This window comes from Saccostrea echinata, unplaced genomic scaffold (genome assembly GCF_033153115.1).
Source record: "Saccostrea echinata isolate AGI-Se365-2 ecotype Australia unplaced genomic scaffold, CSIRO_AGI_Sech_v1 ptg000040l, whole genome shotgun sequence".
Lineage (NCBI taxonomy): Eukaryota > Metazoa > Mollusca > Bivalvia > Ostreida > Ostreidae > Saccostrea > Saccostrea echinata.
This window is the reverse complement of record NW_026889789.1, coordinates 3,739,998-3,758,010: the sequence shown is the minus strand read 5'-3', so window position 1 is coordinate 3,758,010 and position 18,013 is coordinate 3,739,998. Positions and strand designations below refer to the sequence as shown.

Sequence of the window (18,013 nt, the reverse complement as noted above, 5' to 3'; positions counted from 1 at the left end):
AATATGATTGTCTAACATATCCTTTGTAGCTGTGACTTGTTTTTTGAATATATTATCCATATGTTTTGAAGATATTCACAAATAATGTACTTTTTCGAAAAAAAAAAAAATTTTAGTAAAAGAATTAAAATGTCTATCTGGCTTTTCTTCACATATTTTATGAGATATTTACATTATGCATTCATTAACATCAAATTTTTAACTATAAAGCATCTTATTTGCAAATAAAACATTTTTTTTTTCATTTTCTATGAAAAATTGGAGAAAATTCTTATAAAATAATTAAGAGCTAGGCCTTTCAATGCTGAAACCATGACTTAAGGAAGCTCTAAACACTGCACACTAAAGAGTTCTATTCGTAGGGTATTTTTATTGAGTGATTTGCCCTTAGAAGAAAAATAGTATAAATGGGAATCTACAGTTAATGACACAATTTCTTATGAATTAAAGTATTCTTAATGTTATGTTAGACCAAGATTAAGTAATTGAATACATTATTTTCATTAATTTTCCTGATGCTAGTAAACAACAGTGATTTCTGTTCACAAATAGTTCATTGTCTTTGAACATTTTTTTCTACAGAAATAAGGCAGGCACCCTATGTTGAAAATGAACTTGATACACTGAATATGTGCACCTTTATACGATATATTTTTCTCAAAGCCCAAAAAGCATTTTTCATTAGTGTTTAGAGCTTCCTTAACATGGATGTCTTAAGACCAATGGAATAAAATTTTGGTGTGGCATTCCTCCTTAAGAAAGTAATTATGGGTCCAGTTCCTAATGAATAGAAAGCCTCATTTGCGGTTTGTATAAACAAGAGCATAAATTATCGATATAAAATTTTATTCAGAAGATAAATATCATCAATGTTCCTTTTTGCATACTTAAACATACATCAATAAAAAGAATTGTTATTACTTTAAAAATATATAACTATATAAATCAATACTAAAAAAGTCTAACATTTCCAATGTTTTACTGAGCGTTCATAAAAATATGATGTTTGACTGCAGAGTGAGATATTGGACATTGGACCGCTTATGTCACAATGTTGGCAGGATCAGCTAAATCTTATTTTCATCTGTTGGTGAGCGACAGTAACAGAATTGACCAAGTTTAACGCAGTGCAGGTAAAGGAAATTAACATCATAAAAGCCAGCACGAGTACAGTCATAACTGAGGTAATGTGTAGTAGGCCTCTCGGAGCAAATAGAGAACAAGTATCAGCTGTCAACATGCAGTAGACCTGAAACAAAGTGAGAAAAATTATTACATCACTTATGTCAGCTAAAGGTGCTGTGAGCGATCTCACAAAATAATAAGGTTATAACCCTGCTGCAATTCTTTTATTTAGAATGTGTAAATGTGACCTTGAACTTACCAAAATGACTTTGGTTAAAAAATGACAGATCTTTGGACATGAGTAATCTAAGAGTGAAATATGGACATCCAATTTTTCTCCATTAATACAAAATAATAGACTTGCATTTTTTTCTGCCAGAGACCTTGAACTTGTCACAATGACCTTCAGGTCAAAAAAAATTTTTGTAGCAAATTAAAGCTCAGTAACAAAGTTATTGACTGGACAGGAATGTTATCTCTTATCTGCCAGTGACTTTGAACTTGCCAGAATGACCTTGGTCAAAGTCAAGACAAACTTCCAGGTCATAAACAATCTTTGTAGCAAGTAAGAGCTTCCAATGATTCTCCATTACAAAGTTACAGCCTACACAAGTGTTTTATACCTTTTTAAGCCAGTGACCTTGAACTTGCCAGAATTGCCATGGGCCAAGGTCATGACACACTCTCAGGTCTTCAATAATCTTTGTACCAAGAATGAGCCTCAATGATTCTCCATTGCTAACTGATATCCTGGACAAGAAGTTTATATCTTTTCTGTCAGTGACCTTGAATTTTGACAGACTGTTTGATGGGATCCTGCCAATCAAGTCGGGTTCATCAGGACATTTGAGCAATATGAGCCCTAAAGATTCAACAAACTTTCATAAAATAATTATCGTTAATATTAATAAATTAGTTTAAAACTATACTAAACATAACTATTTACATCATATTGAAACATTGTACTGAACAAAAGTAGTTTTGACCTCGACTTGTTAATAACAGCTGTGGCTAAAAATAGTGATTGGGTCATGTGGGGATTTTTTTTTTACACAGCAATGACTGTTTACAATCTAACATATAAGAAAGGATAAGATAGGCTAAGATCCCTTTTTGGCCCCTGGTTTGGGGTGTCTTTTAGAATGTTGCAACAGTTTTTCAGTTAAAAACCTGACGTCACCCCTGCCATAAATTGAGTATTGTTTCTAAGTTATGGGATACACAGAGGCCACAGGAAGGTCAGGAAATATGTCAGTTTCCGAATTTTCTCATTTTATGCAAATTTTCATTGATTTTACAGCACATTTTGGTTCAGAAAACATAGAGCACAAGCTTGCCTATCTACCAAATTTATATATTTCATACACTAGTATCAGATGCATCTTATGTATAAAAATCTCAGATAGGCAGCCTTGTGCTCTATATTTCCCAAAGTGAAAAGTATCTCAAATTTGACAAAATGCGACCAGAATTGAGAAAATTCTGAAAAATAACCTACAGTACTTCTACACCCTCTTGTGGCCTCCATGTAAGCTTTGAATCAAAATTAGTGCTGGTTTTAAAACAAGCATTATTTTTAATTCTTACCTACAAACTATCACAATTTTAACTGTGTTCTGATTTTTACATCAAATAAGGGGCCAGATTCGGCCATTACCATACCTTGTCCTTTCTTTGAAAGTTTTTAGATTATTTATTTGAAGGACTGAAATGGGGGATCAACAGTTATTTTATCAATACGACCAATTGGTCTTTTACACGACTGGACCACTCATTTACTAGACTGGGTCAAACATGCCTTAGTGTCAAACCCTGTTGAACTAGCCGGAATGACCTTGGGTCAAGATCTTGACACACCAACAGGTCATAAACATTCTTTGTACCAAGTTTGAGCTTCCAATGACCAACAAGTTGGCACTGATAGACTGACAAGGTGATTCTTATATATTCCCCCAACCTTTATTGTGGGGGTAGAAGACCAGCATGATGAATATAAGACAGAACATTCAGGATCTAAATGAAAAATGGGGACTCCTGATACACGTATCAGAGTGGAAGGAGATGCTCAATACAAAAATGCCACCTTCAGTGCCACTGGGAAAACCCAATTCTAAGGTGCTACCCAAGTGACATATACTGTGTTCTTAGAGGAAGAATATTGTAGCAGTGTTCTATGGAAATAAATTTTGTAAGAAAGGTGAAAGCTGAGAAATAAAGGAAAGGAAGTTACCTGCCCAGCCATGAGGACTGCACTGTCACCATTCCTCCAAAGACAATGATTGTGGATGAGAAGAGATAGGCTGCAGAAAGTGAAAGTGAGCTGCAAAGTGATGACCATCCACTAGTCATCTTCTATTTCACCAGTGATGGTTAAGGTGCCACTCTATACGGATTATCTGAAAAACAAGGAAATTTCATTGAAAACCTAAAAGACTTGCTGCAATTCTTTGATTCTCAAAGAAAACAGACAGCTATGGCTTAATTAGCAGCCACACATTTCTGAGAAGAATAAAAGAATCCACACAAAGAAAATTTGCCGTTGACCTAAAGCTTCAATGCAAAACAGAGTAAAAAAAAATATCAGTACTATTAGCACTATTCCATGAGATTTACCTTTGATTAAGTGGGCCATGTCTTCTACCATCAATTCAATCATAAGCTGCTACCAGAAACAGTGTGGAAAGTCCTGTCAACTTACCGGTAATTCCTTTTCCTGTCGATGACTGAAAAGCAATGAGTGGAAATTTCAGTGTTGCCTAGTGACTATGAATTAAACATGACAGAAGAAAATGTTTGTTAGAAGATTATTGACTTGACTTTTAAGTCCAAATAATCTTGCTAGCTAAAATTAAAAGACTGTTCCAAGGAACACATGTGTCGCCTGATGAACAGCATCATTATTTAAGATTAAAAGAAAATCTAAGGGTGGTCAAATATTATTTGATACAAGCATTATGAGGGTTGTTAAGAGATTATTAGTACATAGTGTTTATTTTTCTTTCCAAGTAATGCCTTTTGGTGAAAAATGGCATATACGTTTGACAAACACTAAGAATTAATAAAAGCAACAAATATTTTACAAATATTTTATTTCTTCTTTTCAATGGTATATTAATGGGTACATAGAAGGGGTACCCGGTGCCGTCACGAAATCATATATTGAAATATGTTATACCTATGTTCCAACTCCCAGTGGACCCATATACAGCAAGAGCGAAAATAATTCAAATTATATATCGGTATTTATTTTTTCAATTTCATTTCAATTCATTTTGTGCAAGCTTCTTAGAATTTCAATCAGAAATACGGAGATCATAAAAAAATCTAAGCTTGGTATAGATATCTGATTACATCAATAAAATAGATTTTGATGTCAACACGACACAGCAAGCATACCTAGAATTTTACGAAGCTCTGTGGAGAACTCTTTTCCAGACTAAAAGATCTTCTAAAACAATAACAACTAGTGCTAACTGTAAAGGGAACTGTTTCAGATGTTCCCCAAACACTTCCCCATTCTCTTATGGGCCCCATTCATTACAGGCTTCATTTCATTTACAATTCTTTTGTTTAATAAATCTATACTTTATTTTCAGTAGTATTTATTTGAAAAACAACACTGGTATAGTTCTTCGAGTATTAACCAACTGGATTTCAGCGCATGCTAGGCCTGAGTATCGCAAACTACCTAACGATATGATACATATCATGATACGGTCATGTGATATACAACATGTACCATGATACAGCGGTCACCAATTGAATTAAGCTTTATCTAAACATATAATTCTTTGCTAACTCCACAGTTATAGAAAATATACAAAGAATATCTTGATAACCCTTATCAAAGTTAATAAAAGGTGGATTTATAGTCTTGATATTGTATTTTTTCTTTGCTACCTTTTTTTTAGCCATTTTAAAACATTAAAATTTGTTAGGTTGAATGTAGAAGTTACAAACAAAACAATGAAAATTATCTTCTACTGTATCACAATACATACATGGCAATACAATACGCGTATCGTCAGCCCTTGCGATCAATACGATCGATGTATTGCTGTATCGTTACACCTCTAGCGCATGCACATGCCCATATTTTCTAAATATTTCATATTCCTTCCTCGTGAAGAGACTCACAATAAATAGCTATGTAAGAAATCTAAAGATTTTCATTGAAAACTATGAGAGATACAGCCATATAAGTATTAGCAAATCAGAATCCACGTTCTTGCATTCAATTTTCATAGTAGCACAATGTAGGAACCCATTACACCTATCTATATTCTGAATTCCATCCAGTTTTGTTAAAAACTAAGAAAGTTACTACTGTAACAGCCATTTAAAGTTTAAGCCAATCAAATTGCAGCACACTTGCATGAGCGTGTTTTCACAATATCTCATATATTATATCAAAATGTAGAGCCTTGTTGTGTATGACTATGTTTTAAATTTCAAAGCATTTCATCAAAAAACACAAAGGTTATTGAGATTTTTTGTGTCAGTCAAACAGAGCAAAGCACACATGCATGCACATGCTTTCTTGCTAATTCAACCACCTCTTCTTGTCTACACCACTAATATAAGTCTATAAAATGAAGTTCAAAGCATATCATAAAAAAACAGGAAGGTTAATGGTGTTTCAATTGCTTCAGTCATTTCACTCCTTGCACGCGCACGCATGTGCATGTAAGTGTGGGTAAAATGACCTTCCTTCTGCACATCTACACAACATGCCTGTTAACCCTAAAAAGGTTTCATCTCAATCAGTTGATTAGTTTCTGTGATGACAGAGAAAGAAGCATTAAAGCTTCCAGACTGTCTCAACATGGTAAAGATCTATGGCTGGCATGAGATGAAAATGAAGAAGCAATGCTGCTTTAGGTCAATAGACATATGCAAGTTTATAATTCCAATGGGACATGTCTAATTATCCTATCAATTAGAAATTTTGCATAGCTGTTTTATTTGTTCTTGTTAAAATGTTGACAAATTTTCATGAATTTATGTCTTTCTTTTATAGAGTAAAAGTAAATGTCTCATTAATTTCAAAATAGCCCTTATATAGCAAAGAAAAAAAAATCCACAAATAGTAAGACCCATACAGAATAGCATTTATCATATAAAATCTGACAATAGATATATGATTCCCCACCCTTCAAAGCTAAAGTGAATTATAAAATTGAAATTAACAAGAAGTCTGTGAGCCAATGTTCACTAGTAATACCCCTGCTTTGATGTGAATATACATTCTGATGTGAATATACACAAGTTCAGTTATGGGTGAACAAGAAGTTGACATCGGATTCGTACAAAAATGAATCCCACCATATGACATGCCTAAACAAAGAAAGTGCTAAAATTTCAAGCATCTGCAATCAGTAGTTGCTGAGAAAATTGGGACCAAAATTTGTTACGTATGGTACGGACAGACACACGGATAAACAGGAAGTTGACATCGGATTCGTACAAAAATGAATCCCAACATATGACATGCCTAAACAAAGAGTGTGCTAAAATTTCAAGCATCTGCAATCAGTAGTTGCTGAGAAAACTGTGACAAAAATTTGTTATGTATGGTACGGACAGATGCACGGATAAACAAGAAGTTGACATCGGATTCGTACAAATATAAATCCTACCATATGGCATGCCTAAACAAAGAATGTGCTAAAATTTCAAACATCTGCAATTAGTAGTTGCTGAGAAAACTGCAACCAAAATTTGTTATGTATGGTACAGACAGATGCACGGATAAACAGGAAGTTGAAATCAGATTCGTACAAAAAATGAATCCCACCATATGGCATACCTCAACAAAGTGTGTGCTAAAATTTCAAGCATCTGCGATGAGTAGTTGCTGAGAAAACTGTGACGAAATATTTGTTACGGACAGACAGACAGACACACAGACAGACAGACACACAAGGGTAAAACAGCATACCCCCCTCTCCTTCGGAGTGGGGGTATAATTAAAATAATTATTTTTAATAAATATATCTTTATCCCAGATATCTTCCAAAAGAGATTTCAGTCTCTCTTCAGTCTGTATCGATACTTTTGGTATACCCATCCTGATGTCTTTTCATTGTATTTAAATTTCAGTTTGTGTGGTTATATTGCATACAGTTTCAAAGTACAGTGTCATGAGCTCATATACAGTAACATGTGATATAAATGCTAATTATCAAAATCCTGCCTCTCAAAATCAAAAAAAAAAAAAATAATAATAATAATAATAATGATTCAATCAACCACCAGAGTGATTTTATAAAGCCAAAGGTCAAGGTCAACTGAATTGTAATGTAACGAACTCACTTGCATTGAACTCTCTTTGTTTGAAAAATCAGTTTGTTTGAAATGAATTTGGTTTCTCCTAAAATGCTGGTGCAGTTTCTTTGCAATAAATACTCGTTTAGATTGAAATCGGTTAACTTGAAAAACTCTGTTAATTTGAAGTGATTTTGGGGTCCGCTGAACACAAAGCTTATAGCAGTTTTGATAACGGGTACATTGAAGTTGCCAATTGCGACAAGTGGACTCAGGTGACTAACTATATACGACTAGCACGTGTTAATTTTTCAAAGGTGATTTGATGTTGGTGGACCTGTACAAATTTAATTATGTGTTCTATAGATAAAACAATAATCATTGAGCATTTCTCACCGGAACATATTAGTCGCCATTTTTATTTTCTAACTACGGCATTAAGACTGACATGGATAAAATATGTAGGGGTGCCATGTGTAAATTGGTGTGTGGAGAATAGGGTTGTGTATTGACCAAAATATTTCGATAAGATATTTTATAAAGCAATACTTTTTTCGTGTATAAATAGTCTTGATAGTTTTCTAACACAAATCAAAAAAAAAAATAAAACAGTAAGAAAAATTTAGGACTCTTTTGAAAAATAGAGATAAGTACATTTCTGAAACACTGCATGTAATGTTATGTAAAAATATGAATTCTCACATGTATATTTTTTTTACTGTACAGTCAAGCCTCGTTACCTCGAACTTGAAGGGACCGAGAAAAAACTTAGAGATATCTGAGGATTCGAGATATTGAAGTTAAAATATTTAAAGAATAAGTGGTTGGGACAGCAAATCACTTTGACATATCCATGGTATTCAAGATATCAGTGTTCCAGATAACGAAGTTCAACTGTATCTACATTTTTTATGTAATTCATAGCACACAGATATAATGAAATTCGGTTAATTTGAAATAAATCTCAAGGTCCCTTAAATTTCAATGTAAACGAGTTTGACTGTATATGGTATTTTACAAAAGCCTAATTGCCAAGCAATGCAAGTGCAAAGTATCAAATCCATTCCTCTTACAGTTCTCAGGATCTAGGGTATGACAGACAGACAGACACCATGTAAAGTGATGTCTAAGTGTCGCTTTTACCAAAATTTTTTTTTCATAATTTGTTTTCTTACCTCTCTGAAGATCATGACAAAGATTACATAGGTGATAGGTAGAAATACAAGCATGGGATGTATTGGTGTAATCTTTTTAGTGAGTAGATTGCATCATGCATTGTTTATCTGCCATTGCTGATCTTTAACAAGGGAGACTTCTCCTGAAATAAGAAAAATTCAAAAGTGAAATTACCTGTTACTCTTAAAGGGACATAGACACAGATTCGACATTTTGAAATATTTTCTCAAATTGTCTGTATTATATCATGACATATATGTTGCTATAGCATTTCACATGGAAATATAATAAAAAACTTATTTTATCTGTGAATTATTGAAACTATGAATTTCGGGATGCGTTTGATTGACATATCACATAAGGATGAAGTTTACTAACGCCATTTTCACAGTATTTGTGTTTTTTCATACTCACTTATGTTATAATGCACTCTGCATCAAAATATATGATTAAACCCTTAACAATTATGACCAAATTATGACAAAATGGTACCCCTAACAAGTTAAATGATATATAACACTCCCATGTTCTAAACAATAAAAATATCAAAGATTTACTACCTAAAATATGGGGTATATTTTGCGTTATGCTGTTGCAGCTGAAAAATGGCTTTGTTTTCCAGTTTTTGTTTCAGGAGATTTACAATAGAAACTCTTAGTCATAGATGTCAAATCATTGTGAAATTATCCCTCTTTTATATGCAATTTACTGTGTGTAAATCAACAAAATATTAGCGAAATAATATTTAAATATGTGAAAATCCAGATACGTTATGAAATTTAATATAATTCTACTGTTTGAACTTGCAGTTTAAAAAAATATATGTTAATGCATTACTCTTACTTTAGATTCATTTTAAAATTAGAGTTAAATGATAAATGAAACAATAAAGAAAAGTTTGAGTGGATTCTTGAAAACTTTAGAAAATGACACACTTTCTTCTTACTGGCATAAAAATGTCCCAAAATTCTGTAGTGTCCGCAACATGTGCTTATTCAATGCATTATGAATTATATTTCTTTTATTTTACATGTAAGAGGCCAGTACAGCTACTAATCCATCTACCAAAAAATATCAGACTTTAGCTCAGTGTAGCTTGGAATTCTGGCAAATATATTGTGTTTTGTAGAGTCCGCAACGCTGTAGAGTCCGCAACAGCTTTTTAAATTCACAGTTTCTTCAAAGAAATGCAACATGATTTCAATTGATCATCACTATAATTGTCCAAATATTCAATACAAATATGTAAGGTTACAAAACTTAGTGGAACTATAACTTCATACTTTGAATAACACCTATAACGACTTGTTTATACATAATATTCAAAATCTTTCAATTGTCAGTCTTATGTTATATATTGAAAAATAATTTTCATGTGGTATTTAAAACTGAATAAGTGGAAACTAAAGAATATATCAAGATGTTAATTGTTAATTAATAAGAGTAGTTCTAATTAATACAGTTGTGTTGCGGACACTACAGTAATAACTATATACCACATTCATTTATTATTTTCACTTTTTTATTTCATTAAGTATTTTTGAAATGTAAAACATTTCTCTGATATTTTGCTCCTTTGATAATACAATTAGTTAACTGGATTATGATAACAAATGGTGATTTTTGTACAAGATAACACTTCAATCTTATTGGTATATATATGGGTTTTATTTTCCAGGCCGGAAAGCCATTTTCGACTAGCCTTTTTTATTTCCCTATAATATAACACCATTTACTGTACATATAGAACTAGTTAGAGATTAAAATTTTCAGTTTACTCCATTAAAACCAAATATGGTGTCATATAGCAATATTTCAATATATTGTAGTGTCTAGGAGTGAAACGGTTCACCGCGGTATTTTTTCTCGGTTTGATACACGGTGCAAAATCTCTATTTTTTGGGTCGGTTCAATTTTCGGTAGGAATCGTTATTCAGTCGGGTTTGGCATAAAGTAAAACACGTTACTCAGTATAAATAAGTAGAGAAAACGTAAAATTTTTGATGACTGATAGCTTGTAAAATAATTTTGACAGTCAAATAATTTTGATCAATTTCTTCTAGTCAATTTGCAAATAAAATTCGTAAAATATGTGACTAGATTTAGAAAAAGAAAGCATAAAACCATGTTGAATTTGTTTCTTTCTATCAAAATGTATCGTATCGAAAAAAAAAACCGAACCGAGACAAAATTATACAATACGTATTGAACCGTGAAGGAGGTGTATCGTTTCACCCCTAGTAGTGTCCGCAACAATTTCAATACTGAAAAAAAAATTATGGATGCCTCAGTAAATTCTTTAATTCATTGAATTTATCTATAAAACTATTTGTTATAACTTTTTTAATTGTATTAAAATAAGTAAAATCATAGACATTTTTTAAAACTGCAGAACAATTATACATCAAGAAATAATTAATGGTCCTTGTTATGTGGTTATTTTCATCTCAGTAAACCACATTCTGCATCTTTTTATATGATACGTTTTCAAGAGTTGATCCTGTGGTATATAATTCAGCCTAGAAATGAACATTTATCAACAATTATTTTTATAAAAATGACAAAAGATTATTCTTATGGTTACTTGTAGTGTCCGCAACAAAAATGCTATGCATTTTCAAAGCTAGACAAGATACAAACAAAGATATCCAGGGTGTTATGACAAATGTATTTGAAATTCAGAAGTATTCAATTTAATTTTCACATGATAATTATATAGGTCTTATGTGTGATTGTAAAGGTAGATAAACTTAAGGAAGGGAGATAAATTAGGCAAAAAAATTAGCAAGTCATTAATGTGAGTAAAATTTTTGTTTTCAAAGAGAACCACGAGATTTTTCTTTTATTTCACTGCAATTAGGCACATAATCAAAACGCGCAAGAAGTTTGGAATATATAAATATCTTTCATATTTTATTTTAGACATAACAGGTGTAATGTAGTGTCCGCAACACAAGGTCTCGCCCAAAATTTGACTTCGCATAACTTTTTTCTTAAGAATGCTTATATAAAAAAAATTTGGGACTCATTTGCATAGGTATTGTACTTTCTAGAAAACATGTCAATAATGTGCTGTTTGACTTTTTATTTTTTGGTCCAAGTGCAACACAATTAGCACAAATACTGTGAAAATGGCGTTTGTGAAAGCGCAAGGATGTGTCAATCAAATGCCTCCCTAAATTCGTAGTTTCAATAATTTCCAGGTAAAATAAGTTTTTTTATGATATTTCCCTGTGAAATACTATAGCCACACATATGTCATAATCTAGTCGAAAATTTGAGAAAATATTAACTTAAAATCTGAGTCTATGCCCCTTTAAAGGTCATACACAAGGAAATAATTTCACTTCATTTTACAATAAAGCCTTGATTAAATTAATCAATTAATATGACCCTCACTAGATAAAAGATGAAGAAAAAATGAATGATGCTTGGACAAAAATTTGAGATAAGAAATAAAATATATTCCTTATGCAGCTTTTAACAGAGAAAATTGATATTATTGATAGGTAAGATACCTTCAATCATGTTGATTTCACATGCTGATAAACAGTTTACACACCATCCAGGAAGTTGCATCATGAACACCTAAAAAAAAAGAGTATTCTTTGAATTCATTGATTGCCCACAAGTATAATATTCCTAATATTTGAGTCAAAAATAAATACTGTAGGCCTAAAATGAGAAACCGGAAAAGAACCTGAAAAGAAATTGTCTCTTTCTACAAACAAGAACAACTGACTAAGTTCATTTTGATTTGCTATTCCTGGCTCTAAGCTAAGCATGGCATAACAAGGGTCTACTGGAAAGAAAGGGTAAATTATTCATATGGTAAAAAATTAACAAATCAAACTTTGTAAATAAATACCCAAGCATTTCGTTTTGTCTTTGATTTCGACAAAATGTTATTGATCTCCAAAAATTTCTGTTTATGTGTGCTGAGCCACAGTAAAATTTTAAGTGTTGTAGAACTGTACATGTATATCCATATCTAGATTCAGTAAGAAATTTCTAGTCATTTGACAAGTTAATTTCACAGTTATACCGAAGTTTGATTAACAATGTTATGGTTAATAAAATATTATCCAATTTATGCTTATAATTATATTATTAAAGTGCAATTTGTCAAAGTAAAAAATGCCTGTAAAAAGAACAAGTGGCCATGGGCAACAATGCTCACCTGAGTCACTATGGCCTTGCTGTTCTACTTTTCTTTTTACTACACATGATGATGTATATTTATTCATATGTAAAAATTTGATTGTCCATTGTGGCCCCACCCTACCCTGGGGGGTCATGATTTAAACAAACCTGAATGTACACTAAGTAATGAAGCTTTCAAAGAATTTTCATTTTCTGGCCCACAGTAATGAAGCTTTAAAATTCACAGAAATTTCCTTTTCTGGTCCACTGATTCTTGAGAAGAATTTTTTTTAAAGATGCCATTAAATTTACAACAATTCTTAATTATTTCCCCTTGAAAGAGGGTGTAGCCCTTCATATGAACAAACTTGAATTTCCTTTACCCAAGGATGCTCTGTGGCAAGTTTGGTTTAAATTGGCAAAGTGGTTCTAGAGAAAAAGATGAAAATGTGAAAAGTTTATGTCGCCGCCTCCAACAACAACAGTGACAGACAACAGACAAATTTTGATCAGAAAACCTCTCTTAAGCCTTTGGCTCAGGTGCGCTAAAATAAAAGATGGAGAAATAAAATTTATTGTTAATGACAGTTTTACTTATGTATTTTAAAACTCTTTCTCAAATACCATGGATATGTCTAAGTGCTCAAGTTCAGTGAGTTTATGAACTTTACCCTCTATTCTTGAAACCTCAATTATCTGTTTCTCAAAGGGGTTTTTTTTTCCAGTCCCATCTATTGCCATAATAGGCTTATCTCCAGGGGTCCTCATGACTAGCAATTACATAAGCAATAAGGTTTTTGGATATAAATATATTAAAATAAATAAAACTGAATAATTAAATGACAAGATATGCATTCGACATTGGGTGACACAATTGGGGAAAATATTCTGGCATGTTACCCTCGAAGTAAGTGACTGTGAAATTTACTTGTCTGAACATAACTTTTACTTGTATGAAAATACACTGTATTTCATAAAAGACCTATTTAACAATTTGAAAAAATATTGTACATTACAATAGTATAAAATAATACATTCATGGAGTCTGTTTTTGAGATTTTGAGTGGACACATCTATTGCAAATTACTAAACTGTATCATCCTATCCTAAAGTAGATGTAAATCTTGTTATATAATTACATGTATGAAAGAAAAATAGTAACAACAAGAAATAGCTGACTATATGACTTCAAATTTTTCTTTGCCTTCTTTTGCTTATCCTTTGTAGCGTAAATTGTCTTTTGCTAAAGCTCTCCTGCCAGATAATAAAAACCCAAATTTCCTTCAGTAAAAGTACACATTTCAAAGTTACTGTAGTTCTAAGTAGTCAACTTCATGGTACTTTAAATATTAAAATTAAAATTGTGACAAATGCCTGAAAAACATCAGATATTTCAGACAAGTTTCATAGTAACATTGTTCCTGATCAAGTTTGACAACCAGGGCCATCATTATTACAAGCAGGATCAACATTTAACTATTTACAAACCGCATGCATGGCATGTTTTCATTTTGAACCTCCGATAAAAAGTTGACAACAAATTTTAATTCTTTAAGTTTTCATGCTCAGCTATAAAAAATTCTTCCTAGAAAAATATCCCTTGTCAAATCGGACAAGTGGTCAGCAATTATCACTTGTTCATGAAAAATTTTACTGGTACATGTACTGGACAAGTGGATGAGCGTACAATGTCAAGCCCTGGAACTATGCCCCATTTTTTGTTTACATTTGCTTAGCAACCAACAGCATTAAATCTTGAACCCGAGCTATTATAATATATAGCATAAAAGCACACGAGGATGATCAAGAGGGTGTTACAACTGTTTCTGTTTTGTTGTATTTGTTTCTGGCATTTGTTATTAACTGTTTCTGATGTGATGTGAATTCTTCATGGTATATATATTGAAACTATATTTGTGATAAAAACATGATAAAAAAAATTATTAAAAAATGTATTTCAAAAATGTAAATGATACTAGTAGTATAAAAAATCATTTTTAAGCATTTCAGTGTAGATTATAAACATCGCACCTAATGGGTCCTAGAAAAAACTTTGTGATATCCTACAATTCAAGATACTGAAGTTAAAATATGTACTTGAAGCATAGCATAAATTTTCCATCTTTAACGCTCAGTTATACCTCGATAAATATTGCTAATGAGAGGAGGAGTGCAATTAATATTTCTATCTTCATGATAACACAAATCTAAATAAGTCAGTTAATTTTATAGCTAATTTAGCCTTCATTAAGTTCAACAAATTTCTTTAAATCTGTTCAGAATCAGGCAAGTAAAAAATATTTATGCATTCGGACACAGGGTTTAACATTTATAAGGCATGTCTGATCGACACTGACTAGTAAAAGTTTGGTCCTGTCTTAAAATTGAGTGTACATCTGACATGTAAATATAACAAGTGTGCAGCATGTGTGTTTTATTCATCTGCTCTCATGTACCCACAGGATTCGAAATACCCCAAACTGTAGGGGTCTACAAATACAGTCATGACTTTAATGATTTTGGGTTAAAATCAAAAACAAGTAATTGTAATTGGAAGTATTCTATCAATACTAATATGTCAAGTTTCATCCACCAGTATAATGCTACGACATTGACGAGAAAATACCATGCATTTTCTACATGGGCATTTCTTCAATCAATTTGTTTATGTACCAGTATAAATTTATAAGAATCTTCTTGGGTTTTAATGTGATGGAGGAGGGTGCATTTAGTCACCAGGATGTTGTAACACGGTCTTAAAACTCTTTAATAGCTTTGGGGCATGAACTACTTTTAAATTAGTTAAATAATCTAACTGCATCTCCAGACGAGCCCTCACCACACCTCTCTTAAACCGGGTCTGAAGCACATTATTATTTTAATGATTAGAAAATTCTATCTACAACTACTTCCTCTTCCAGATGACTCCAGTCTATTGCAGTGCAAACAAAAAATGAGTTTTTATATTTTTTGGTTTTGGTGTTTGGTATCTCCACTGCTTTACTGTTGTTACAAGGATTACAGCAAGTTAAACTATGAATTTAATTTTTTATTTTATACATACATGTGTACCATGCATGTTCATGACTTGTTGGTTGTCAAATGTGTGGATATGTCATGCGAGGAACAGACGTAACTGTGCAAGGTAAAATACCATGAGTCGTGAAGCGCGGGTTTGTGACATTCGGAATACAGATGTATTTCTGCTGTTTGAGTAACCATAAACCACTTTGTGTGCGGTTAGGTATGGATAAGTATGATTACTTCACATTGTGCTGAATAATTACCAATCGATTATCAAGTTTACCTGAACTGATCTTCTTTGTTAATCCATTCAAGAAGTAACTGTTTGGTCACAAATTAACTGAGCGTTGTATATAGCCCTAAAACTTTTATAACTTTGAGTGCAATTGCGCAGAGAAAGACACATTTTCAAGAGAAATTTTTTTCATGAACATGATGAATTGTTTTCAGATGAGCTAAAAGTTGAAAATTATCACTGCACGAAAGTGCGATTTTCTGCACATCTTGAGAAAAAAGCTAATTAAAGAAATAAGTTTGATTTAGTAGTTAAATAAAACTATTTCAGGTAGGTAAATAAAGCTATATAGGTAATTCAAGCTACGTAGCTTAAACTAGTGATTGTACCAGCTAAATGACTGTGTATCAGTGTATCGTCCAAGTGTAGAATTGTAGATATCTTTTTACTAAAACTTTGAATTTGATAGATTTGAACTTAGGCGACTAACCGTATGTTTCTTACACATTCTTCTAATACTTCCACAACAAAACACTCGCCGCAACCATTCTTATTAGTCATCCTAAGCTTCCTCAGTCCTCGGTCGGAGCCTGTACTGCCATTTTGGTTGGCTAAATAACCCGACCCACTATTGTTTCGTAAATTGCCAACCCGTTTTTTTTTTAAAATACAGAACATTTAATTCTAATAAATCAGATCTTATTTCCTCTGGTAATCCATCACATTTTTTCAGACCAGCTGTACAGCATTTGAAGACAGAATAAAAAGATAAATATTTATTTGTAATTGCCATGTCGAACCTCGTATTAGTCGATGCTGAAGAAAGATGGTGATGAGGACGGAAATGCACAATTCATTTATTTTATTGATTAATCCTATTGCAAGTAATTTATGATAGTATCGTCATGATTTTTTCATAAATATGCAATACAGAATTAAAAAGTTTTGAAATTATTGGTAAATAAACATGATAAATGGCAATATTTATAATGTATTTTTTATCACCCTGTACACATACTGAGTGTAGGGCACTGTATTACAGTATATCTGGTAGAGTTTGAAATGACATTTGTTTAATCATAAAATATGCTCTTAAATTGAAGAAATTGCATGCGTCTAATTAAATAAACGAGTAAACTGTATGCATGGGTCCCAACTTGCATTTCATTCTATGTTAGGGGTCTCTTAGCAATACCCAGAGACCTTATATATAGTAATATACTAACAAAATATTACATAATTTATTCGATATATACGCACCATCTTGTAAAATATTGTATCGTGTCATAGGAGTTGTTCTATTGCACACCTTAAACATACACATAGCCCAATCACCCTGTTGTATGTGTTAAATGTTTATGCATATTTATGTGTTATGTGATTTACATTTGTTGTGCAGTACTTATACATTGTTTAAAAGAATTTTTAATTATTTTAAAGATAAAGTCTTGGGTCCCTGTATTTATTTTGGGGCAGACAATAGTCACTAGTTTAATTTAGGGTACATGTACATCAGAAATTCAATTTGTGTCTGTTGATTTAGTTGCTTTCAAATTGGCTTTTATATCAGTCTCTACTCCAGTGGAGAGGATGATTCCTCTTGATTCTGGAGTCAAAAGGTCAAAGTTATGATTGCGGGGTATGGATATGGAAGAAAAAGAGAAGATAATGAACAGTGATCTATTTCATAAAAATTATAAACAATACAAATCTTTGAACACTGCATAAACACAGACCCCCTGAAATTCCAGAGGTCGGATCACGTGCCAAGGAGGATTATATAAGCATCCCCTGTTGACCGGCCACACCCACTGTGAGCCCTATATATTGATCAAGTAGATGGAACATTTGATAGTCAAATTTAGCATATAAACAAAGGCCTAACAATTGGTATGAAGCAAGTCAGCCAAAATACAACCCAGTGATAGGTTATATTTGCTAACAGGTAAATCTTTGTACACCCTTGATTAAACCTGGATAACAAATCTTTATTTCCTATATAACCTAATAATTTCTCTGTAAACTCAATTCCACTAATATTTT

The 18,013-nt window shown here is 32.3% G+C and overlaps 1 long non-coding RNA gene across 1 annotated transcript; it reads right to left on the bottom strand.

Annotated features, from left to right (window-relative positions):
- Positions 1–881: 881 nt before the first annotated feature.
- On the bottom strand, positions 882–16,598 carry LOC133200629 (uncharacterized). Its single transcript, XR_009722973.1, has 6 exons — positions 16,461–16,598; positions 12,087–12,156; positions 8,568–8,710; positions 3,739–3,848; positions 3,356–3,521; positions 882–1,249 (listed from the first exon to the last, which is right to left on the bottom strand). It is a non-coding gene; the product is annotated as an uncharacterized LOC133200629 (long non-coding RNA).
- Positions 16,599–18,013: the final 1,415 nt, after the last annotated feature.